General features: G+C 37.0%; 1 protein-coding gene and 1 long non-coding RNA gene across 3 annotated transcripts in view; one reads left to right on the plus strand and one right to left on the minus strand.

Annotated features, from left to right (window-relative positions):
- The window catches only part of VEGFC (vascular endothelial growth factor C), a 249,332-nt gene that overhangs the window by 146,996 nt on the left and 77,377 nt on the right, over positions 1–24,959 (minus strand). The gene's annotated exons all lie outside the window — the stretch shown is intronic.
- Positions 1,652–24,959, plus strand: part of LOC308070879 — an 89,767-nt gene continuing 66,459 nt past the window's right edge. The window contains exons 1-2 of one of the 2 annotated variants that reach the window (XR_013930887.1): positions 1,652–11,093; positions 11,719–21,995. This is a non-coding gene — a long non-coding RNA (uncharacterized lncRNA). Of the gene's footprint in view, positions 21,996–24,959 lie in introns of both variants that reach the window. The other variant, XR_013930886.1, reaches the window with a different exon arrangement.

A 24,959-nucleotide genomic window follows, 5' to 3' on the forward strand; every position in this document is an offset into this window, starting at 1 on the left:
AAATGCATTGTCAAAATGTTATGGTGAGTAAATAGTAGCCAAAGTAATGGTTAGTTGTGCTTCCTTCATTGTCACTCAGTATTTAATATTTCATTTGGTAAGTACTGATCATATCCTGGCAAAAGCTAGAGAAATGTTTCAACTACATACAGAAAGAAAATTGCTTTGACATCTACAACTGCTAATCAAACAGTGCAAATGCATAAAGCTTATGGATTTTTCAATCCTCTGACTCATTCCTGCATTAAGACTAATTGGTAAAAGAAGAATAAGCAAAACAACGAGAAATGACTGGAGTGAGGTCAGTAGCTTCTGTCTCATTATGAGGAGTTTTATTAATTACTGAAGGATAAAATGTCATTCAGGGGTTAGATTCATAGAAAAGTTAGAGAAAGATCACAAATGACCTAGCTGTGTATTTAAACTTTTTTTGGTTGAAATTTACTTCAAAATTTCAGTCTCAGGGTCTGACCTGAGGGTGCCTAAAATCACTGAATGTGGAAGTTTCTGTGGGAGGCGATAGCTACACAGTGAGAAATTTGGGGTTTTGGTACACCTAGAAATGGCCAAAATTTAATTGAGCAAGAAGAGGTGGCAAAAGAGCTCAGTAAACTTGCAACTGAATTTAATCTTCAGGTAAAATCTTATTTGGCTAATAGGTGATGGAAAAGGCAGTTTGTGAGCATGTTTTGACTGCAGTGCCAAGTCTCTGAGGTGTAATCTCACTGAATTGTTGAGCATTATGCAGAACTGCCATTTCTAATGAGAGGGCTCAGGCACACCTAACTGCAGGATTCTGGATTCTCATCTAAACAGGCACCTAAATTAGTGACGGGATAAGAAGGAGATGCCTCCAAAGCTTTGTATGTCTAAATGTGCAGTGTGCCGGGCCTTGCAGTTATTAGTTTGCGTATCAGAGCCAACAGTATTGTGCTGGGAATAGCTCGGCACCTGACTTAATTAGTCTGGATTTTCAGGGGAGGTACAGCATTGAAATGAATATCCTCCTTCAGCTGTGCGTCTGCATCTGGGACAGAATTCTCTCAGGGTGAGAGCTGGGCCTCACCCAGCAATGGAGCGGTCTTTGCTGCTCCTATTCTACTTTACATAGTACCCTGTTCAATGCATGTGCTATAATGACTCCTGTGATGGTATCTGCACGAGAAATTAAGATTCTGATATACACTGGCGCACCTAGGCCAGTTTGAGACAGGTAACAGAACACAAAAAACAAGCATTCAAGCTTTAGGACATGCAAGGAAACAGCAAATTAAGGCTCTTGAAGAGTGTACACTGGCTGGTTGCATAAGAGAAAGCCTATGCTGCTCTCTCTTTGTTATTATTAATAGTCACAATAGCTAGATTAAGATATGATTGTGTCTTCCCAACTTCATTCAACTATTTACCTGCAGTTTTTCACCTAATTCTTCGTCATTAAGGAAGGCTGGACATGTAAATCAGATTCCATCACAGCTGGGTATTTTGGCAGTAAGACGTGCAATGCTTAAACTTTTGTGAATCTAGTCCTAGCTCCACAACCTTGTTGCTGATGCACTGAGTACCACTGAATATTCCAAGCCATGCGTAAGCCCAAACAATAAGTGTTTAATAGTGAGATTCATTTCAGCAATTTCCAGACAAAAACAGTCGCAGTTACCTATTCTAAACAGTTCTTGGTTACACTTCATTCTGTTTTATCAACTTGAAAAAAAAAATTAATTCATAAAAATATTGAGAAATTAACATTTCGATAGATTTAAATGAATGTATTTTATCAGTAAAAGAATTCAACAATTACTATACAGGAACGAACACACGAGCCTACAGCTGACCGATGGTTGTGCAGCAGCTAATAGGGTTAAAGTTTTGCAGTGGAATTTTAAAGAATGTGAGGGATAATCTTTCCCTTTAAAGTAATCTTGGAACATAGAGGCATTAATCTCATACTTACAGGATCCAGCAGCTTGGTCCTTGGTAGTAATTAATAAGCCTTCTTTTCAGTTCCTGCTAAAATTAGCTTAGCCATGGTTTCCAACTACATGCTTGCATAATTATGTTAGTTGATGTAACATAAATTATAGCACTCACAAAAATAATTACTATTTTGTAGCATGGTATCAAATATAATATCTTTTTACTGTTTGACGGAAGACCTAATCAATGCAACCATTTTTCCCAAGAGGAGGTGACATGCTGGTACTCAGAAAACTGACAGTGCAACACATCACTGCATTCCAGACCCAGGGAGAGCAGTCTGTGATGTATGTCATGATGTCATGATGTTAGATAAGCAAACAAGAGTTGTTTCGTTCAACTGCTTAGAAAATCTTGTTCATTGGCTCACCCCTGTTTATGACAGATGTTTTTATCAGGCATAATGAAATAGTCACATATGATGAACACCTTAAATTGGCAAAACATTAGAGCAATTGCCTTTGTAAGGCACACTGTAATATGAATTCATGAAATGAGAGAATTTTGTACGTTCACAGTAATTCCCAGAAAACAAAACATTTAATCTAGTGTAGATATTAAAGAGTTCATATAACATTTTAAAGTGAGGAATTCAAACATTCTGTGTTGGTCCAAGAATTCTGATGATATTATTACTTACACAGTTTGATATCACTAAGAGAAAGGCCAATCAAGACATCATTAACGCTTTTTTTTTTAATTTAAGAATATGATCAAATCAAGTTTGTAATTCAGGCATTGCAGTGATGTTGCATACTCTCTTGTTACAAGGGTTCCCCTGGCATAATTTTGTCTGTAATATTTGAGTGTTTTTCAGTAAGAGTGAGTGCCCATCCTCTACTAGTTGGACCCCATCCACTATAAATAAATACGCCTCCATTAGCAACCTCTCTGTTATACACAGCTCCTTAAAACCAGGCAAAATGAATAGCAGTGACTATGAAAACTAGGACTACATTTTCCTTTCACTTTTTAATACATGTTGTGATAAGGCTGTTCTATAAAATCACTGCCTTCACTGTCTCTTTGCTGCAAGGCCAACACAATTCTATGAACACGTACAACTGAGCATAGAGAAAGGTGCTTTAAAAATATATTTTCAGCAGTTCTTTCGTTTCATTTTTGGAACTGTGTGTAACACAGATTCTATCTGAACTACTGACCTTCTCCCATAACAATGAGTGCAATGTTTCATGTCAGTGTTATAAGAAGTTTGAATTCCTTCTAATAAAAACAGCTCTGACTTTTCTTTTCAAACATATTTCAGAATCTGAACTTCATGTTCCTACTTGAAAACATAAGTAATGTGAACAAATATCTTCCTGTTCTGTGGGGACTGGGATTTATGATAAAAGAGAAACAGGCGCTAGGCGCAATGTGTGCTCCATGCATAGAAAGGGAACAGCCAGCTAAACCAGTGTAGTGATGGAAAACAGGGTGGCCTTTGATAGATAGATGTGTGAGTATATATTTCTTCATCATGAGAAAAGGACACATTATGGAGTTGTCGAAAGATCTGTAAGTTCTAGCACTAAAATTTGTTTCAGCTCAATACACATCAGGAATGCAGTGTACTAACAAACTGTAAAAAGAGATGGAGGAATGAAAGGAGAAAACAAGGTCTAAGTTTACTTCCAAAGGCTATGGACTAATTTTGTTTAAACTCTGACATATTTCTCAGCCTGTTAGTGCCCCAAAATGTCATAGTATTCTACCAAGACATCCCCAAAGCAGTATAAAGATTATTATTCATTTAACTTAAATGTCACAGAATATTAATATTTTAATTTACAACTTTCTATAATTCAGCCTAATGATTTATTTCCACAGAAGAATATCTAAATGCTCAGAATCACTCAGGTACCTAAATCGGGTCTAGGCACATAATTCCCTTTTTGACAATGTGCCTAAATATCTTAGGTTTTTATTGAGGCCACAGACTTTAAATTTTTCTGTACATCATTTTTCTGTTGTGGATGAGTATTTCCTATGTGAAGTATTTTTACATTAGGTAAACTTAAGGAAAGGTTCCAGTTTTTTAGCACTTAACAACTACCTTTTTGCTTAAGAGGATTCAGAACATATTTCATAATGACTATTTCAGTAAACACTTGATTTCAACATCAAATACGTAAAATGAAATGGTAAAAAAGTTCAAGTTAACCACTGCTTATCCTTTCCAAATACAGATACTTTAAGGCAATGACACTTAAATCCTTATGACTGCCAAATTAGTTTATGGATGTAAGATCAAAGCATGTTCAAACTTGATGCTGTTGAATTCAACTTGTTCTTCAAAATAGTTCCTTATCTTGGATTTCTGACATCTTGAACAAGACTATTGCATAAGCTTAGTTACTTATCTATTTTTTTGTCATTTTGAGTGGATATCACAGAAAAATATCTACCCTGACTATGGTTCGTTTGGCACCAAATGAAAACTGTAAGGACTCTTCAGATGGTAAATTGTGATAGGGGCACTTTCTCTTAGACTGTAATTCCAAAGAATGTATTCACCCTAGTATCTGATATTTGATTCTGTATCTGATACAGATTTAAAGAATGTCCTGAGATCATCTAATGTGAATGTGGGTCAGCTGGACAACTATTTTACAATTCTAGGGATCAAGTATTAAGTATTTTCTACTCAAAATGTTGCTATGAAGTAAGCATATTCTCCTGAACCTGACCTATTTCCATTTTATATTTGTAGACTGCTTTTTGATAAACTTTGCATAACTAACACAGATGTTTAATATCTTCAATAATTTGATGACATATAATTTCTTGGACCTACAGTTCTCATTACAGTCTGTCCTTTTTAGATAATGATTGTATATTATACTTACCATAGTTTTTAAATTTAACTTTGTAGGAAGAGAATAATTTATCTGAGTAAGAAAGGATATCTAGACTAATAAAAAATTAAAATACAGACTGAATTTGCATGATTTATGAGACTTGCAGTGTTCCTATCTACATGAATACTCCCTAGATTTTTCTTGTTTTTTTTATGAGACTAGCCAGCTATGTAGGTTGAACTCTACTCTCAATCATACCAAAGCAATCCAAATTTCACTGGATGAAATCACAGATTAAAAAAAGGAAAGCAGAATCTAAATTATTACTTCCAGATAAGGAAATTCCTGAAAATTATTCCCTTAAATTTTAGATCTGGAAATATGACCTCTTCCTATTCTAAGAAAGAATCACTATTTCTTAGAAACTTTATCTGACCTGGTTTAACATCAGCCATATCAGCCACAATCTTTCAGCTGGAAAACATTCTGCAGTGGGGGAGGGGGAGTCCAAAATGTTGTGTGAGTAAGAATGCACAGTATTTCAGTGATTCCTTTTCAGTATATCCCTCATTTTCTACTCTCCAACAAGCAAAATTTTCCCGAAGGAAATCAAGTATCTTCTGTTATTTTAGGGCATGCACATAGTGATGAACAAATCAAGCAGAATGTTTCAAAAGGTAAAATTAGATCCCAGACTTGATTTTTAATACTGTAGATGCAAACTTTAACTTAGCTACCTGATACACAATCAATTATGTCAACTGAGAGACTTCATTAATATTAATGGACATTTTATAAAACTATAGATCTGGACAAAAATTATCAAAATTATTACTTTCCTAAAAGTGAAATGGGTATTTTTGAAATTGACTATTAGTGTGCCAAATCTGTGAGCTTCACATTAGTTATATGATGGACATCCCACATAATTAGCTATAGGCCTGTTTGGAAATCTCAGTCTACGATATTGATTTGATGTCTCATGTTATTTACAAAGTGGTGTCCACTTCATAGTTGACATGTATATGCATATAAAATAAAACATGACTGTAAGTTAGGCTCAGTAACCAATTCACAAAATAAATTTCATATACACAGAAAAATGACTTGACCTTTATTATTGAAGACTGGCAAGTTTTTTTAATCACTTGCTCTTGAAAATATCAGCCTCAACAGACGGGATGTTTTTTCAGATATTGAAAATTATCAGACACTTTAATTACTTCCTGTATCTCCAAATTTTTTTTCTCAAAACATTTTAATGACTGAGTGCATTGCCTTTTGGCTTTTATTCAGAAGCTAGAAATAATCCAGAAGTTTATTTATAAAATTTGACAGCTTGTCTCCTTACGACCCATGAAAAGACTGGATTTGGCAAAATGATCTGAAGAATTAGCTTTCCCTAGATAAACAACAAGATGCCTGCCACCTAAGAAAATCCTCCTGGGAAGATGGATTTTCTTTAAGGAAAAATTAGAATAATTCTGTTATGACTAGCATATTATAATGACACAGTTCAAGATATCTGTTAAAACAGGAGTACACACTCCTCTGTAGCTGCCTTAGCACAGTATGTGATCTGATGTCTAAAGAGAACTTTAAAAACTGGAATAAAATCTTAATTTACATAAACTGACCAATTGTACCCATAATTTTTGACAAAGTATTTCCCTAAAGGCAAATTTTTGAAAGCAATCTTCTTTAAGAAAATAACCCAGATCTTTTGTAGAGGTGCATGCTTAAAACGCTTGCTTCAATTTAACAATTAACTGTACTGATAAATCTTGAACATTCTGCTAACGCTACTTTGTTATTTATGTGAATAGTATGTGTCAACAAAATATGTTAAGACCATGAGAAAAAGCTAAGTGGTACTACAGTAGATTTTATACTGCTCATAACTCTCTCATATCATTAAGCCAAAATTCCTAATACAATAAAACATACCAATTTTCCTAAATTATGAAATTTCTATGACACATCTATCAGAAAATTTAGATATGAGGAATAATTTCCAATGTGTTACGTATTCCAAGATGACGGTGGTGCATTCAATCAGACAGACTAGTGTTCTTTTATATGATAAAAAGTATTTAAGCTTAATTCTATATTTAATTAATTTGTGAAAATAAACAGTAAAATAATACTTCACATAAAACTTATTTTTAGACTAAAGATGGTAGTGATTTTAAAGTATCTAAGAACCTTCAGGTTAAATTTTATATTTTGTGAGAATTTTAGCACAGTGCAGTTAATTTTTAATGGTTTCAATATTGTTATTGTTTCTAAAATACTCTTTATTTTAATGAAGCACCAATAATACTTATAATTTCTGGAAATGAACAACAGAATTGCTTTAATCCACATATCAGTAATTCCCAAATTCAATATTTTTTATATAAAATAAAGATGACAACTCTTCCAAGAGTTTCAAGAGTGGTCCATAAAGTCTTGGAAGTCTTGAACATGTTTGTATTCTGACCCATGAAAAGACTGGATTTGGCAAGATGATCTGAAGAATCAGCTTTCTCTAGAAACAAGATGCCTGCTACCTTAGAAAATCCTCCTGGGAAAATGGATTTTCTTTAAGCAAAGGTTAGAATAAATCTAGGATGATATAATGACACAGTTCAAGGTATCTGTTAAAACAGAAGTATGCAGTTCTAGTCTTTTCCAGTTTTTGATATAATATTAAAACACAGGTGTGCGTAAACACATACCTTTCAAAAGATGCCAAAGTGGTTCTTTTCATCCAATAGCTAGCCTGATCCAATTTGTACTTTAACTTTTACTACTATCAGACAAAGATCAAGAGTCTAACTCTAGATTTGTTACCCATCACTGAAAATTCTTAAGGTTATGGTATTTTTGGGATGGTTTTTGGATGTTTCGAGAGCTGTCCATTTTGAAAGCCCTAGTGACATTGCTACTGGCTGTTGTTGCCAAGCATTCGGCGGGAAGTTGGCATTTTTTTTTTTTCCCAAGGCTGTATAAATTCCTGTTTACCTTGCTGTTATCTCAGGAAATAGGCTGGAGTGTCTTTCTGCACTATAGTTCATGTGTCCTTATTGGTATTAGTGAAAATTACAGTAATGAGGGACCACAATTTAATTTTTATATCAGTTTTGTGGTTGGGTTTGATTTTTTTCCTGTTTTTTGGGGTTTTTTGGTTTTTTTCTGTTTCTTTTCATATTACTTACTGTATTTTGCTGTTCTGCATAAAACGTCATAAATTTAGGCTCAATATTACTTAGTATGATATGATGTAAAATATAATTATAGTCAAGCTCCAAAACAGATGCCTATTAATTAGGGATATACACCTGTCTACAGTACTAAAGTAATCCATATGGTCTATATTTAAAATACATACTGCATGCATGTACATAATCGAATATAATAGGAGATATACTACTACTATTCACCTATTCACAGACAACTGGTAAAGTTAGGGAAAGTGAAAGCTGACTCTTCAGAAAGTATATTCATCTATTTGCCTATCTGTTTTTTTAAGTCTTGTCTTTGCTTTCACCTGCATTTATTTTTTTATTGTGACTAGCAAAACTGCTAAGGTATTTTCCGTAAGTATGGTGTTTCCATGGGTGCACGATGTCACAAGTTCTCCAATTTTCAGGGGAGTGTACAAAAGTAGAGCTTCGAATACTGGGCTTCTAAAACACAGTGAAGCCATTCTATGGCAAAAGTATATATAGAGAGGTGATTTCTGGATACTTGGTATAAAAGATCCAATGCGCAGTGATTATCTCTAAGTTAACTGCTGGACTTACTGGAATGTGTTAAAGGATCAGAATGAAATGAGGAAAAAAAGGACAGTTTGCTTATAATTATTTTAGACAAGGGTACTCCCAATTAACTACACAAAAATCCTAACCAAAGTATGGATTACAATATTAATAGATGAGATATTTCATAACTGTATTTTATTTACAAAAAGAGCTAGCTTCCAGACACCCTGGTTACTTTTCTCAGAGCCAGAAAAAAATCTCACCTCTTTGCAGGATGTCCCCAAAATTATAGATAGAAAAAATGTCCTAGGACTTCTAGTTCAGCTGTATCAGCGTTCTTACAATTCTGTATCTGACCAAGCTTGAATGTTCTAAGGATGGGATTTCTGTTGCTTTGCTCAAGATCCACTTTATAATAATGATGAAGTCAGGGTCTAGCAATGGCACAAAGCCTGTGCAATTAGTTGTAGTTAAAGGCTTTTTTTTTTAAATGGTGGGGAATTTATTTTGACACAAAATAACATTATTTGTATTTCATACATGTTTAACTTTGGGATAGAGCAGTTGAAATAGAAAAAGAAACAACTATTGCCTATTCAGAAGAGATTTTCCTTTAAATTATATAATTTTTTGGATTATATACAAATATTTTGTTTTCTAAGAAGACATTTGTTATTTTGTTTAATAGAAAAGTCCAATAAAATCTAACTGAAGCACTTATTGTTGGAACATTTCTCATGGAACAATTGATGCTATTTCTAGTGGGGAAAACTGGCAAATCACAGTTACATTTGACATGTATATATTGTAAAATTGGATTTCAAATATTTTTTCCATGTTCCTCACTTTACATGAGTTTTGCAGTCTAAATTTTACAAATAAAACTTGTGCTAAAACTTGTTATGTTTCAACGATTCTTTATCTCATTTCCTGCTTTTAATTTCAAATAAACTTTTGCAATAAGTAGTCTTTGGCAGCATTTTGCAGTAGCTAGTTTGTTTCTGCAAATACTAATTGAGAGATCCCGTGGATAAAACCCACAGTAAAGAGCTGATAATATCAACTACCTGTAAAGTATCTGCTATAAAATTGTTTACAGAGAGATTTTGATGTCAACATGTTTCTTTCTGGATATTTTGCTTTACCTAGTATAATGTTTTTCTCTGATTCAGAAAGCAAGGCTAAAACTCAGAGAACATCAGAGAACATCTATGTGTAGGTGTGTTTTTCAGTCACTGATACATCAATGTGTATTTTCTATAGAAAATAATCAGTTTGGAGAAAATAAAAATAAACTGAAAATGGAAAACAATTCCTTTTCCAAAGGCACCTGAATCTGGAACAGAGCTGCTTAGATTAGGCTGAACTGGGCTGAAAATGAATATTTTATTTATCTCTAGCAAATATTACTGAATCATTGTAATGTGTGACACTATTTTAACAGTATGTGCACATTCTCTGTAACAATGTAATATATGAAATGTGTTGGAACAATGCTTGCATTCTACACAATAACAAATTACAAGTAAAGCTGAAACCCTGCCTTGATGTTACTACAACAGCCGACAAAGCCTTTCTTAAAAAAAATAAATAAATAAAATAAATTAAATGTTTCCTTAAATTGTATATCTAGCAACACATGAGACCTCGTATGCTTTATTTGCTTTTCACACTGTCCTTTAGGTAACACAAATGTGTGTTGTGCATTTTTCCATTAAAGGTTGGCTTTTCCATTCCATTGCAGGAAACAGTTGTAGGAGCTAGGCACAAGAATTCAGCAAATTATTTTAAACTAGATAGTGCTGCCTTGAACACAACTGTACTTAGCGTGTCTAAATATCTGAATATTTAGAGATTCCAAATAAGACAAAAGTCCTTTCCTATAGTCTAGCCTGTTTCCATGCTCCTTCCAAAGCATCAATTGTTTCTAAAATAAGATCTTTTCAAGGACATCTAAATAATTTCCTGTCACTTCCATATCTGACTCTTACCAGTACACCAGTACGGAATTCAGTTATCAGCTGGGAAATGCAGACATACTAAACTTCAGTCTGTGCTAGGAGATATTCTGCATGTTGTTAGAATGGGACAATACCAGAAATGACATAAACATTGATGGCAGAAATATGAAGCACTTAAGTTATTTACTCAGCCTGACATTTGTAATGAAATTTTTGTTTTCTGTCTGGGTTGTAAATGCAAAGCCAGACTTTTTCAGTACTTCAGCCAATGTTACAGGATCTTCCCTTACAGAGTTTGGGAGCCATTCTAGCCATAATTCTTTCCTAAACAGAAAAAATTTCACACTACAGTTGTCTCCAGATCTTTTGTAGCTCCAGTGACAACTGGTGAAGTCCAGAGGAGGTAACTATAAATGACATTCTGTGTGAGCTGCTCTGAGCAGCTGTTGGGTTCGGGGGGGGGGGGGGGGGGGGTGTGTTCCACTCCTGAAGGAAGAAAGAATGGCTTATGGAGGGAGAAGGAAAGAACACTGAGGTAACTGAAGGAGAAATGGGCACATCATTAATTAAAGTTGACATTACTCACTTTGGAAAAGTGTGATCTATAAAAGGTGAGTAGATTCGATACCGAGACTATGGCTAATTGGTGACTGCTCTTGGCAAGAATAGTGTCTGTGACAGTAGACACCTCTATTTAGGCACCCAGATCCCTCCCATGGTATTTTAACCAATATTATTTTAAAAGGATGTTTTTTTGGAAAACAGTCATTATCTTTTTAATATTCACGAAGAGACATCCATCAAAACACATTGTAGCTAATTAAAACTTCAGTTCCTGGTCTATAAGGAGCCAGCTAACGGCTTTGAATCTAATATCTAATAATTTGCTTGCTGGGTCCTCACATTCACTTATTAATTCACAATGCCTATCTTTAGACTTGATCTAAGATATTTGATTTCCAAACAAAACAGATATGAATCTGAATATTTTTATGTAAAGTTGTTCAGAAATACTTACACAGTTGTCCACTAATTTTGACGCAGGTATCTATCACTCAATGAAATCAGTAGCTGCTGTATTTCACATAATTAGATGCATTAAGACAGATCATCAAAACTGTCTGAACGTGCAATCTCTTAAACTGACCTAGAAGTAGGATCCAGTCCTAAACCTGTACACCCCTTTCCTCGGAGCAAGGCGATACATCCCAGTTTTCCTTGTTTGCGTTTGTACAGGCAGAAGGCAAACCCAAAACAGGGAATACGCAGAAACATACCACTCTTGTATAAGAAATGGTCCTGAGACATAGCATCAAATCTGTATTTTACCTAAGTGAGACAGGAATTTCAGCTGAGGTCATTTATCTGACAGAAAGTGTCTTCGCTGTAAGACTTTCTAGGTGTTCTGGATTTACAGTACGGCTAAAAGTAAATATAGTTGTCCAACACCTGGAGAAGAGTAAAAATAAAAATCTGGTTTCGTATGTGTGGTCAGAACATGCCTACAAAATTGAGTCTACTGAGGGAGGTGTTCAGCTGGGAGTCACTCTTTGAGACTGAGCTTCGGCTAAGGAAGCGGCAGGCTGGAATCAGAACTGATGCTGTGAACACAAAGTCACGGGCAGAAACTGAAATGCAGGGAGAACGTACCTGCCTTTGGAGAAAGGTGGCAGTTAGTGATATCAGTTTTGCCTAAATGGGTAGTTAAGTGCCTAAAGTGGTGTATATTATCACTAAAGTACTCTTGAGTATCCTGGCTGAGTGAGTATCCAGCTATACATCTATCTCCAGGTATCTTCTAACTGAAACATGGCTTCGTGGCAGTTTTATTTTGGTCATATTTTGACTTTATCTGTTCTTTTCTCAGGCACAGTATTTGTTCTAGTAAACTCTGATAAAAAGAGGTCAGCTGCATTGTTTATGTAACTTCTATTTCTGTCTTATTCATGTTCCAACACTGCCATTACACTTTGCAATACTTGAGCACAGGATTAGGAATTCTTGGTTTCTGGCATTTCTCTTAAGCTTTTTGACAGTAAGAAAAAATCAAGTAGAGAGTCTGGGGGGAGGTCAACAGTTTGCAACTTTGTAATTATTTTATCAATAATAGCACACCAGTTTTACTCAGATTAACATGTCACTAGCTCCATCAATCTCAAATGCAACCCCTTCTAGGTATTCCTCATCAAGTAATCAGAAAATACAAAAAAGATATATATTTATATGTACATATATGCATTTTGGCAACCTTTAGCAAAGTAGCTGAAAGCCAATGGAAAGAACTTGTGTCTGCTCATTAGAGCTAACAAATTCTTTATGCTAAACTGTTCTTTGCGTTAATTCATTTATAGAGTATATCTGGTGCCAATTTGACTATAGCAACTATTTTAAAACAACCTGTACACGTCAGGTTTATGTACGGATCCCATGATGGTAAATGTCTGGCCATTTCTTCATCTTTATTATAGTCACTCTTCCAATGTACCTTTGAAGTAAGTATCATTATTATTCCCCTTTTTACACAACACAGAATTTACAGATTACATACACAAAGACATTGGACTTCTGAGCTGTAGTCACTGTAACATTTGGCTTTTAAAATCCCATGTAAACAAACACTGCAGCCATTTATAAGGCAAGTCAAATGTATATCCTTAAATATAGCCTAGGAACAATTAGAATGGAATTTAGAACAGTTAGGGTGTTGAGCAGAGGTCATCCTAGCTATGGATAAGTAAGCCATACTCTTTGAACAGCCTCAATTCCACTAGAAGTTTTTTTTGTATCATCAGAAAAAAATCTACAGTTTCAGACCAGCCTCCTGGTGAATGCTTCAGTCACCGTATTTTCTGCTTCTGCTGTAGGACAAGACTCCTCTTATTCATTGTGGAAAAGGTTCTTTCTGTACATCTTACTTATCCTGGTCATAGGTAATTTAGTCTGCTTGTGTACTGAAATTCATAGGCACTTCAGCTGAATGATTCCAGAAAATTCAAAGCCACATATTTAAATAAGTAATTTATGCTGTGATCTGCTTTACTGTACCTTGCAAGTTATGGTGCCACCTGCATGTGAATTTTTCTGTATGAATGCTTTTCTGAATCTTTTAAATATTTTAAGTATTGATGATAAAGTAGTTTCTCATTTTCTGCAAAATGATGCATATTCTTTTTGTACAGTAAATATACATTATGAAAGGCCCTGGTTACATTTGATGCTTTTACTGAAAAACATTTGCCTCACAACTCACTTGACTATCTTGCCTTAGCTATGGTAAATACCCAATTTATTAATTTCACTATTGTATTATGTTTCTCTGATCATCTAAAAAGTATTTTCCACATTAGTTCCATACAAGCTGGGCTCGGAACAACTAGACCTTGTCTAGTTGGCTCTGAAATGAACTACAGAGCATAAAACCTGTATTTTCAAGGAAGGGACATGAATATTTGAGGGAAAAAACCCTTGAATTTGCAACTATACAGAAAAAGGTATAGTTGATGCACTGAATAAAGAACTAATCTTATCAGCAAAATCTTTATACTATTTTTTGTACAGCCTTATATTTGTTATTCCATTAACTGCATTGAAAAGAAGGTATTTCCTTAAAAAATAATGGAGACAACATAAATAAAAAAATAATTATGCACAATAAATTCTTCCAAAAGATTTAATTTGAAACTGAAAACATGTAATAATTAGTATTTCAAAAACATTGTATTCTCTGGACCAGACTAGAGATAATTTTTATGGGGAGTGGGTTGGGGATTCAAGATTTTGTGGAGTTTGCAGTATTCTCTTGTAGTGGGTTTGCATGGCAATGTTTTGGTAGCGGTGGTGGGGGTTGCAGAGGTGGCTTCTGTGAGGAGATACCAGAAAGTTCCTCTATGTCCAGTGGAGCCAATTCCAGCCGGCTCCAAGATGGATCTGCTGACGGTCAAGGCTGAGCCCATCAGAACGGTGGTACTGCCTCTGTGACAGCATATTAAGAAGGGGAAAAAAAATAAAAATCTGCGGCAGCAGGAGAGAGGAGTAATACTATGTGAGAGCAACAGCCCTGCAGACCGCCAGGTCAGTGAGGAAGGAGGGGCAGGAGGTGTCCAGGTGCTGGAGCAGAGATTCCCCCACAGCCTGTGGTGAAGCCCACGGTGAGGCAGGCTGTGCCCCTGCAGCCTGGGGAGGTTAATGGTGGAGCAGGTACCCGCCTGCAGCCTGGGGAGGACCCCACACCAGAGCAGGCAGGTGCCCGAAGGAGGCTGTGACCCCCTGGGAAGCCCACAGCAGAGCAGGTTTGCTGGCAGGGCCTGTGACATCATGGGGGACCCACCCCAGAGCAGCCCGTTGCGGAAGGACCGCACCCTGTGGAAGGGACCCAGGCTGGAGCAGTGTGTGAGGAACTGCAGCTCATGAGAAGGACTGACAGGGGAGAAGTTCGTGGAGAACTGTCTCCCATGGGAGGGATCCTGTGCTGGAGCAGGTGAAGAGTTTGAGGAAGACAGAGCTGCAGAAAAATTGTGATGAAATGACTGTAACCCCTATTCCCCATCCCCCTGCACTGCTCAGAGGGAGAAGGTAGAGAACTGACAATTAAATTAAGCCTGGGAGGAAGGGAGGGGTGGGGGGAAGGTGGGTTTTTTCTGATTTGAATGGTAATAAATTAAACTAATTTCCCCAGGTCAAGTCTGTTTTGCCTGGGAAGGCAATTGCTGAAGCGATCTCTCCCTGCCCATATCTTGACCCACGAGCCTTTCTTTACATTTTCTTTCCCCTGTCCAGTTGAGGGCAGTGACAGAGTGGTTTTGGTGGGCACCTGGCATTCAGCCAGGCTCAAACCACCACATTTGTCAAAGCAGCACAGCACTGAAATACACCATGGAAAACAGACTGTGCCTTTTTTCACAGCTGTAAGTGGCACTGGTGTCATAATGAAGGACTGAAACTTCTTGAATGACTCCCCAGAACGTACTAACTAGGTCCACAGGTCTTCAGCTTCCATCTATATCTCAAGCCAGTGAATATCAGAGGTAGATACTGTGGGCAAATCCTATGCAACTCTATAGACCAAGGGAGGGGATCACCTTCAAAATCTGCAGAATGAAGATCCTTAAGAGTTCCCGGGTCTAGTTTTGGATATATTAAAGTTTCAGTGTCTACTGGATCTTCTGCGACATAAGGATATTTTACTTAATCATCCCCTCTACTTTCTTTATGTCCTTTTTTTTCTTCCCCACAATGACTGATGACAGTCCTTTTACACATCACTAATCAGAACTGCAATTTCCTGGGATAAAAACTTTAAATTGGAGTTTGTATAAGCACAGATACTGATTAATGCTACAAAAGTTGGCATTATACGCATCTGGGAAAATGTTCTGCAGACCTGGTCTTCAAAGCAGACAGTGAGCAGAAATTAAAACAATGCTTTTTAAAAAAAAAAACAAACAGAAAATCTTCATTGATTATTAACAGAAATGTGTGTAAAAAAACATTATTACATTATTAGTCTAGGTTCCTATTTCTTTGCTATACTATCTCAACACTTGTCAGAGAAGATAAAGTTCTATAAAATGACAAGTAGCATCAAACAGGCCTGTAGTAATAGGACAAAGGGCAACTGCTTTAAACTGAAAGAGGGTAGATTTAGAACGCGTATTAGGAAGACATTTTTCATGATGAGGGTGGTGAGGCACTGGCACAGGTTGCCCAGGGAAGCTGTGGATGCCCCATCCCTGGAAATGTTGAAGGCCAGGCTGGATGGGGCTGGGAGCAACCTGGTCTGGTGGAAGGTGTCCCTGCCCATGGCAGGGGGCTGGAACTAGGTGATCTTTAAGGTCCCTCCAATGCAAACCATTCTGTGATTCTATGATTCTGAGAGGATGAAAAGTGAGCAGTATTTACTTTCTATCCCAGCAGAATTCCGGTGCATTAATTAAAAGCAATAAATAAAAGAGAGACAACAAATCTGGTTATTTAACTATGAAACTCCTTGCTGCAGGAGGTTGTTGAAAATTCATGCAATTTCAGAAAGCAATCAGACTCACTGGACTATTATAACAGCTCTGCCTCATTAAATCTCTGAGATGCAGACTGTTGCAGGGCACAGAAATATTCCTTGAAGGCACCACTGTCCATCAGATTGTTCTTGGATTGGTTCCATGCCTGTATTACTAGCTATTGTCAGACACAGACAACTGAGCTAGGTGGAATTTGGTTTGGTCTGGTATAGCCATATCAAAATACTGTTATTAATGAACTTGGGCTAGCAATAGTTCCTGTTGTAGGACAGTATCATTATCTTTTTTCTAAACTGGGATCTGAAGTAAAAGTATGTGCAGTTTCCTCCAATAACAATGTAGATTAACAGAAGTAAACAAGTTACTTTTCATTGCAGGCTCTGTCGCTCGATCAAGGTCTCACAGCAAATCCATAGTAGCCTCAGTCTATACACTTAATCCCAGCCCAGTGCTTCAAAAATAGCTTTAACAACCTCATTGACTGCCTTTCTTGTATTGCAGATATTGTGCAGATAGGTAAGGAATAAGGCCTTTTAAATGCATATAAAGCAAATTTTCTTCATTTCATTCCAAAAAAGCAAAGAATATTTAAATTCTCAGCTCCTCCAGTGGGAAAACATGTATTCTCATTTCAATGCAAATCTTTTTAATTTTGAACATGTTTTAAATGACCATCTATTTCCCCAGTTTACTAGTTATGTTTGTATCAAGTGTGAGAACGCATGGTCTTATTTACTAGCAAGTGCGCTGGAATGACATAATAGGTATTCAGCTTCTGAGGTTTATGTGAAACTTCATTGAAATGAAACTCAGTGAAACTGGAAGGGCGTAAATCCACAGATTTCAGTTTACTACATACAATACCATCAGAAATTCTAACAAGAAGTTGGAAACATCTCTCAGTGTTAGAACTGTGCCTCACTTCTGCAACAGATGCTTGGTAACAGTATGACTCAGTATGAACAGAAAGAAAAAAACACAAACTGTGGCTTTTCTTTCCAGATAAGATGAAAGTCATACAGCAGGACTGAAGGGAAAAGGTTGGCGAGAAGGATATTGGCTGGAATTTCTAAAACAAAACCTTCCTTCATCTGCACTTCTTGTCTAAAGCTTTGTATTCACCCTTGGCTTTGTTTCTAGCTGGATGGGAAACAGTTTTACAAAGCTATTTTCTCTCAAACACAAATGAGATTTCATTAAGGGACAAAGAGGGAAAGAAAGATTAATCTGGCAATTTGCCTGATTAGCTGTGTGGAATACACTGGTCATGTTATTCTTACATTTCTCTTGTGCCTACTTTAGGTCTTGTATCTTTTACCACATATGTTTGTCATCCTCATCTTTCCTCTCTGTCAATGGAAAAAGGTTGCCATGACAACAAATTTATTTTTTTGTACTTATTTTATATGGAACTGTTCACATAGTTATACATTGCTTTTTCTACTTCCCATTGGAAAATATCAGCAATCCATTCTTTCACACTGCCAAGTGTTATCTATAATTATTTCTAAGTAATGATTTAGTAGTTGGAAGTAGAGATACTCCGAGGACAAAATTTGACAGAGACCTTGATAAGAATGCCAGTAGAAGTGACATTCACACGGAAAGGATTATTATTTATACTGATCATGTGCTTGGCACTGATCAACTTCACAGATTGAAAAAAGCTAACAAAATAAAGCCCAACTGCCTAGTCACTAAAAGGCCTATTTTGTCCCACTTTACACACACTGAAACTAATGGAGATTTTATAGTTTATTGCTGATCCTCTGTACTGCATTTATTTAGAGTCCACTTCACTGAAAAGTTTCCTAGCATAAGCAGCAAAGCTAAATAGAAACACAGAAATTAATATTCTGGCTGACAGAGAAGATCTGTCAAGTAGTAGCTTCCCAGTGAAATGAAAATAGTTTTCCTTGCCACAGGAGCTGTGTATTTCATTTTAACTGGCATAATTATTTTCAATATAAATGGTCATTTTATTTTTCATAGAAATATTCAAATTCAATTAAGAGAGCATTAAAGGCTGTATTAAAATTTTCCCATTATGATTTTTTTCATACTATGAGGATATTGGGCAAAATAAAAGAATAATGAAGAAAGATCAAGGCCAAACTGAACATTTTTGTTTAGCATAGAAAGTTTGCAACAAGATAATTAAGTGAACTGAAAATTATGATAGAATATAGGTTCTCACACCGGGCTAAGTGATCATTAGAATACATTTTTAAAGATAATTGAAGGTTCACAGACAACAATTCACCAGGGAAATTACCAAAAAAATTGAAAAGTTACAGAAAAGTAGCTGCTACTCTATTGATATACCTTACAAAAAGATCTAGGAGAAAAAAAATTTCTGTTCAACTACTTGGTTGAAATTCATTAACCTGTTGAATGTTGTGATATGAAACACAATATTGGTTCAAGAGTTTTAGCTATTTTTCTTGTTTTGAAAATACACTTTTCAAAGACAAAGGATTGCAATAACTATTGGCAAAACTTCACTTTCTTCTAGTATTAAACTTTAGTTTATTCTAGTATTTTTAGAAACAGGCTAAATTTAATATTTTTCTTAACATTGTTGTTTGATGGAAAACAGATTTTGACAATACCAAAATTATTTCCTAACATATCCTTTCTCCATGGAAACTTAGAGCTGTTGAAAAACAAAATCTTTATTTTGTTAAAAATAAATATATTCTGGCAAAATTTCAAAGTATTTTTGTGTATACATGCTATTGTACTGACCACTAAAAGATCTAGTTTGATGTCTTCATTTCCCATTCTCCTTTATCTACCAAGTACTGCTCTCAGACAATTAAATTACTTTACAAGAGAAAACCACAGTAAATCAAAAGATAGTCTTACTAGAGAGCCCAACGTTTAGAGAAAAAAGGACAACTACATTTTCTATCAAATACTAAACAGAAATTACATGAGAAACGTTTGATTTCTCTATTTCCTCCAGAAAGTTGAAATTTTGTTCTTATTAATGTAAATAACAGACAAAACCTCTTTTCCAACAAGTTTTAGTTATTTCATAATTTTCTTATTCTGTTAATGAACAAAGAAAAGTGATGATTTTATGTTTATATACTGAAGACCATATATTACTTGCAGTGCTGTTAACATTTCTTTCTGGAGATCCACATGGTGGATCATACCTGCTGATAATGCAGCTGATACTGGGACTTGGATCAGTGCTACCCAGAAAAGTTCTGACAGAAGAATGACAACTTTTTTTCTGGCTGTGGAGTATTAACCTAGACACTGGAGTCCAAAATTCTCTGTTGATATTTAGCAGCTTTTCTGCTGCCTATATATTAACAATAGCCAAACATTTTTACTTGATCTATGCTCGGTTAAGAAAGTAGAGCTTTCTTTCTGGAAAAGGATGGAACATTCTGAATAATACAAACAACCTTCATTCATGTATTTATGAGTAAAAGTTCAATCTGCAGGTATTTTGTTACATTCCTAAGTATGTGGACGGTTGAGCGAGGTGATTCTTACCCTCTCCTCTGCTCTCATGAGACCCTGCCTGGACTACTGCATTCAGCCCTGGGGCCCCCAACCTAAGAAGGACACAGACCTGTGGGAGCAAGCCCAGAGGAGGCCACAAAGATGAACAGCGGGCTGGAGCACCTCTCCTATGAAGACAGTCTGAGAGAGTTGGGGTTGTTCAGCCTGGAGAAGAGGAGACGCCAGGGACACCTTACAGCAGCCTTCCAGTACCTAAAGGAGGCCTACAAGAAAGCTGGAGAGGGACTTTTTACAAGGGCATGTAGTGATAGAAGAAGGGGTAATGGCGTTAAGCTGAAAGAGGGTACATTTAGATTGGATGTTCAGAAGTAATTCTTTACTGTGAGGGTGGTAGGACACAGGAATGGATTGCCCAGAGAACTCCGTGTGGCTGCCCCATCCCTGGAAGTGTTCCAGGCCAGGCTGGATGGGGCTTTGAGCAACCTGGTCTAGCGGAAGGTGTCCCTGCCCATGGCAGGGGGCTTGGAACTAGGTGATCTTTAAAGTCCCTTCCAAACTAAGCCATTCTATGATTATACACTTCTATGATTCAATATTATTTTGAATATATTATTATATAAATATTATATAAAATATTATATTACTGATAAATATTTCCAATGTGCATGGCATGCTCGAATGTTCATGAGATGTAGAAAGAATGCACCATGACAGTTCAGTGGGCGGTACAGGTGCTATTTTTTCTGCTTAAAGACCTTCTGTCAGTAAGTCAGAAAGGAGAAAAAAACCACTTTGAGATTCAGGTATCAGTCACATTTACTAGGAAAAATTTATAGCAAGTAGCTGTATCTCAAATTTCATCCAGTTCCTAATTTGTTGTTAGTATAAATATTATGCTGTGTTCACTAAGTGTTTGGAAATTTGCTGAACCATTTAAATAAATGAATAATATATTTAATTTTGTTTCTAAACATGTCTAAGAATTCTCCTCAGTGTATTCCAGAAACAAAATAATACAGAAAAATAGCATGAGAGGATATGAAACAAAATTTCACATAAATTAGCTGACCAGTGAAGCCATTGCCTCAGATTACTGAACTACTTTGGGCCAATGACGAGTCAACACAGTGTGGCAAAGCAAAAGCAGAGAAGACCCTCCCCAATAATGGCAAGCCCAGTGTTTGTGGCATTTGCTACAATGCAGGAACCCAGTGTTTTACCAGCGTCACTGGAGTCTTATGGACAATTAGGAAGTGTAAGCTGTGTCTTTTTTTCCACAGATTTGGCTAGAAATTGTAGTCTGGATCTAAGAAACACTTTTCCAAAGAAAACGTTCTTCCAGAAAGGGTTTTTTTTTGCCAAAATAACATTTTCAGGGGAAAAATATGAACATGTTCCCAAACAGTTTTAGAGATGATTCATGGCGACAAGCTGCACTTATACTGCAAGACAAAGATGAGCCTCTTTAGTTAATTTGAATTGCTTAAGCAGCTGAAGTAGCAGACTGAAGGTTGAAGAGTTTTATTTCAGAAATGTTTAGAGACTGACACAATATTTCTTGCCATCATGATTCAGTTTTGAGTGACAGTCACTAATAAGACACAGGATTATCTTCCTTGTGGATTGTTCTACATATACAGCCTGTGAGAGTGAACTGTTGGGAGTCTGACAAAGTATATAAAAATGAAAAAACCCAGGACCATCCACGTAACTTCTTTAACAACTGAAAAGCGGTATGAGATAAAGAGTTGAAAAAAAACCTTTAACTTGGCCTCTTAACTTTGCCAAGAACTCATTAACTGGAATAAATTGCTCAGCAATCTTCTTCCTGAGTGAAATAAAACTTTTATAGTATTGCAACAATACGTATCTAATCTTAACTTACCCGTTTCCTATTGTAGTTTTGTCTTGCCTTTACACCACAAAGTTCAAGCATCAGAGGTGTCAGAGAAGGATTTGACTTCCTCCTGTACAGAGTGGCCATTTTGATATGGTAGAGAAGAAAAAGGAAATAAGGTAAGTTTAATAAAGGACTACTGGTTGGTCTTTGGCACAGGGTCCAGGCAGACTCCATGACACCTCAGTTCTTGCCGTAGGTTAGTTAAACTTCTCCAGTAAAAGACCTCATCATAGAACTGGAACTGGGTCAAACCTAATATGTCAGATTTCCTAGTCAGTTAATAATATCCTTTTAGTAATGCATCTCTTCGCTTTTTGAAACCCCACAAACGTCTGTCATTTGAATTGACATGTGAAAATGTGCCTTGCTGCCTAATTTCATCAATATTCCTTGACCTTGTATTGGAATATATAGTGAATTATCTACCCTCCGCTTTGAACTTTTTATTTTGTTTTTGCGATTGCTGCTGGGCTTTAACCTGATGTTTCCGTACAATTCCCTCTCATAGCTTCAAGTTTTTTTTTTCCTGACAGTGGCTATCAATATTTTTTTAATGTGTACTGATTTACATTTAACTATATTGAATTTCATCTGCCTTTTTACTTCTCTTCATAATTTCAAAGCTTAGCAAAATTCTTTGCACTATACCTATTTTTTTGTTTCCCTTTTATTTCAGCAAATTGATTTACTTAAAACAGCAAACTTTGCTTACTTGTTACTTTCCATTCCATATACATTTTAAGTACATTGTCCCAGAAGTTGATGTCTGTGGAATTATAAACCCTCAAGTTTTGATGTCTTTTTTTTTTTTTTTTTAAATTTCCTTCATGTACTCAACTTCCAAAATGCTGTTCTGTCCAAAATGTTCAGTTTCCTTTTCTCTCATTCTCTGTTTGATCTTCAAAACTGGATCAGTTCTACATAATTGGTTCATACTTGAGCTTGACTTCACTACGTGCTTTCAGCTGATCTTGTCTTCTCATTCTCTAGCTTCTAGGTCCTTATCTCATGGCCTTTTTTCCTACACCTCTGTAAACATATCCTTGCAGTGATCTACCTGCTGCCACCTGAGTGCTCTTGCATCCTTTCCTTCCCTACCTCCTTTTCTTTTGCTGTACCACTTTTCTCCCTCTTCCACTCCGTCACTATGTATTAGTTATACCAGTTCAATTAATCCTATAATGCTTTTTTTTTAAATCAATACCTAGCAGTAGAAACTGAACAGAAACAGGATACTCTGTGTGTGGAGAATTGGTTAGCTGAACAAGGGCACTTTAACATCGGAATGTTGAGTCATCAAGATCTTAAGAAGTATCGAAGACAGCTTACGTGAAGACTAATGGTTCACAAAGACACTCTATCCTTGTTATCTTTGGTGAAAGTAAGAACAAGGACCTTATGGTTAAAGAAATGAGAACTATGCCCAGAAACAAAGAGTGCTGACGAAGGTTGACCTTTTAGGTGGCCAGCCAATGAGGAGCTTAACTTTTGCAATATGTATGACCTAATTATAACTGCTATAAAATATGTAACCGTAGCTTAATAAATGAAGTATGCTGATCTCTCATATTGAGCGGCTGCTTCTTCCCTCCGTTCCGGCAAATGGCAACAAATTGGCGCCCGAACAGGGACCAGGAACGGGACCAGAGGACATAGGACCGGCGACCCGATAGCGGAGTCCGGGAGCCACGGTCGGCGGAGAATTTGAGTGCGGTCCTGTAAGCAGCGCAGGAGGCGGAAGGGATATCTTCCCCGCGCCCGGGAGCACCTATAGAGGCTGTCCCGCCTGCTACGCGCCGCCGAAGTCTGCAAAGGCTGCAATTGCGCGCAAATTGAGGTATGAACAGACAAGCGGCGTATAATTTGCTCGAATGCTTTTTAGAAAAGCGGGGCACTGAGGGGATAGATCTGAAAAAGGAACTTCCTGACTTATTAAGCTATGGCGTGGTCAGGGGATTTTTTGCAGATCCTAATACAGTTTTTGAGGAAAGCGAGTGGCGAAAGCTAGGGGATAAATTATTCGATGCTGTTATAAGTGAGGAAAAAACAGCAAAGAAATTAATGAAGCCGTGGCGGGCAGTTATAAATACTATCACTATGCATAAAGCTGAACAAAAAGTTGCTGCTGCTGCAGCTGAGAGGCTAGACGGTACGGCTTCTACCAGAGTGCCCTCTGTGCAGCAAGCAAGTGCTACTCCTTCGCCTGACTGCCCTTTGCCCCCTTCCGTGCGCACCTTGGTTGTCCCACAGAACCCTAGTGGACCTTGGGATCTATCCCATTTAAGTTCCACTTTAGGAAATGGGTCGACAAGCTCACATCAAGCTGACGGGGTAGCTCTAAGGGAGATGCTCACGGCTCCTCCTGCCTCCACAGCAATAATCGACACTAGTGAGGCAGAACAACCGGTGCTAGGTACTGTCACACCAGTCTCTGGACGAGGAAATAATCCCTTTTTGGGCCGTGGTGTGTCAAACCTTGCTTCAGAACGTCAGCGATGTTGGCAAAAGGTCGCGGAGGCGGCTATGAGCTCAGGCGATCAAGAAGCTGCAGCTAATCTCATAACTGAAACATCTGCATTTCCAGTCATGTATCAGCCAGATGGCCAAGGTAACCTAATGGCCACAATTCAGAATTTAGATTGGAAACTACTTACTCAGTTACGAGCCACAGTTAATGATTCAGGTATTAAGGGAGAGCCTACACGCCAGATGTTAGACTACCTTTGGGGAACTAACATCTTGCTTCCAGGGGATATACGAAGTATAATGAAGTTAATTCTTACACAACATCAACAACTATTGTTTAATGCACACTGGCAAGCAGCCTGTATGAGGTCCGTAGCCGAAGTGAGACAACCAGGCGACCCTTTGCACGGGGTTACACTTGATGAGCTTATGGGACTTGGCCCCTATTTACGTCTTGAAGCTCAGGCGTTAATAGGTCCAGATAAAGCTAAGGAGGCAATGTTACTTGCTCGACAAGCTTTTGATCAGCTTAAAGAGCCTGGGGGAATTCCTTCCTACATGGGAATTAAACAAGGAAGGGAAGAGCCTTTTGGATTGTTCATTGACAGGGTGGC

This window comes from Falco punctatus (assembly GCF_963210335.1).
Source record: "Falco punctatus genome assembly, chromosome: 1".
Classification (NCBI taxonomy): Eukaryota; Metazoa; Chordata; class Aves; order Falconiformes; family Falconidae; genus Falco; species Falco punctatus.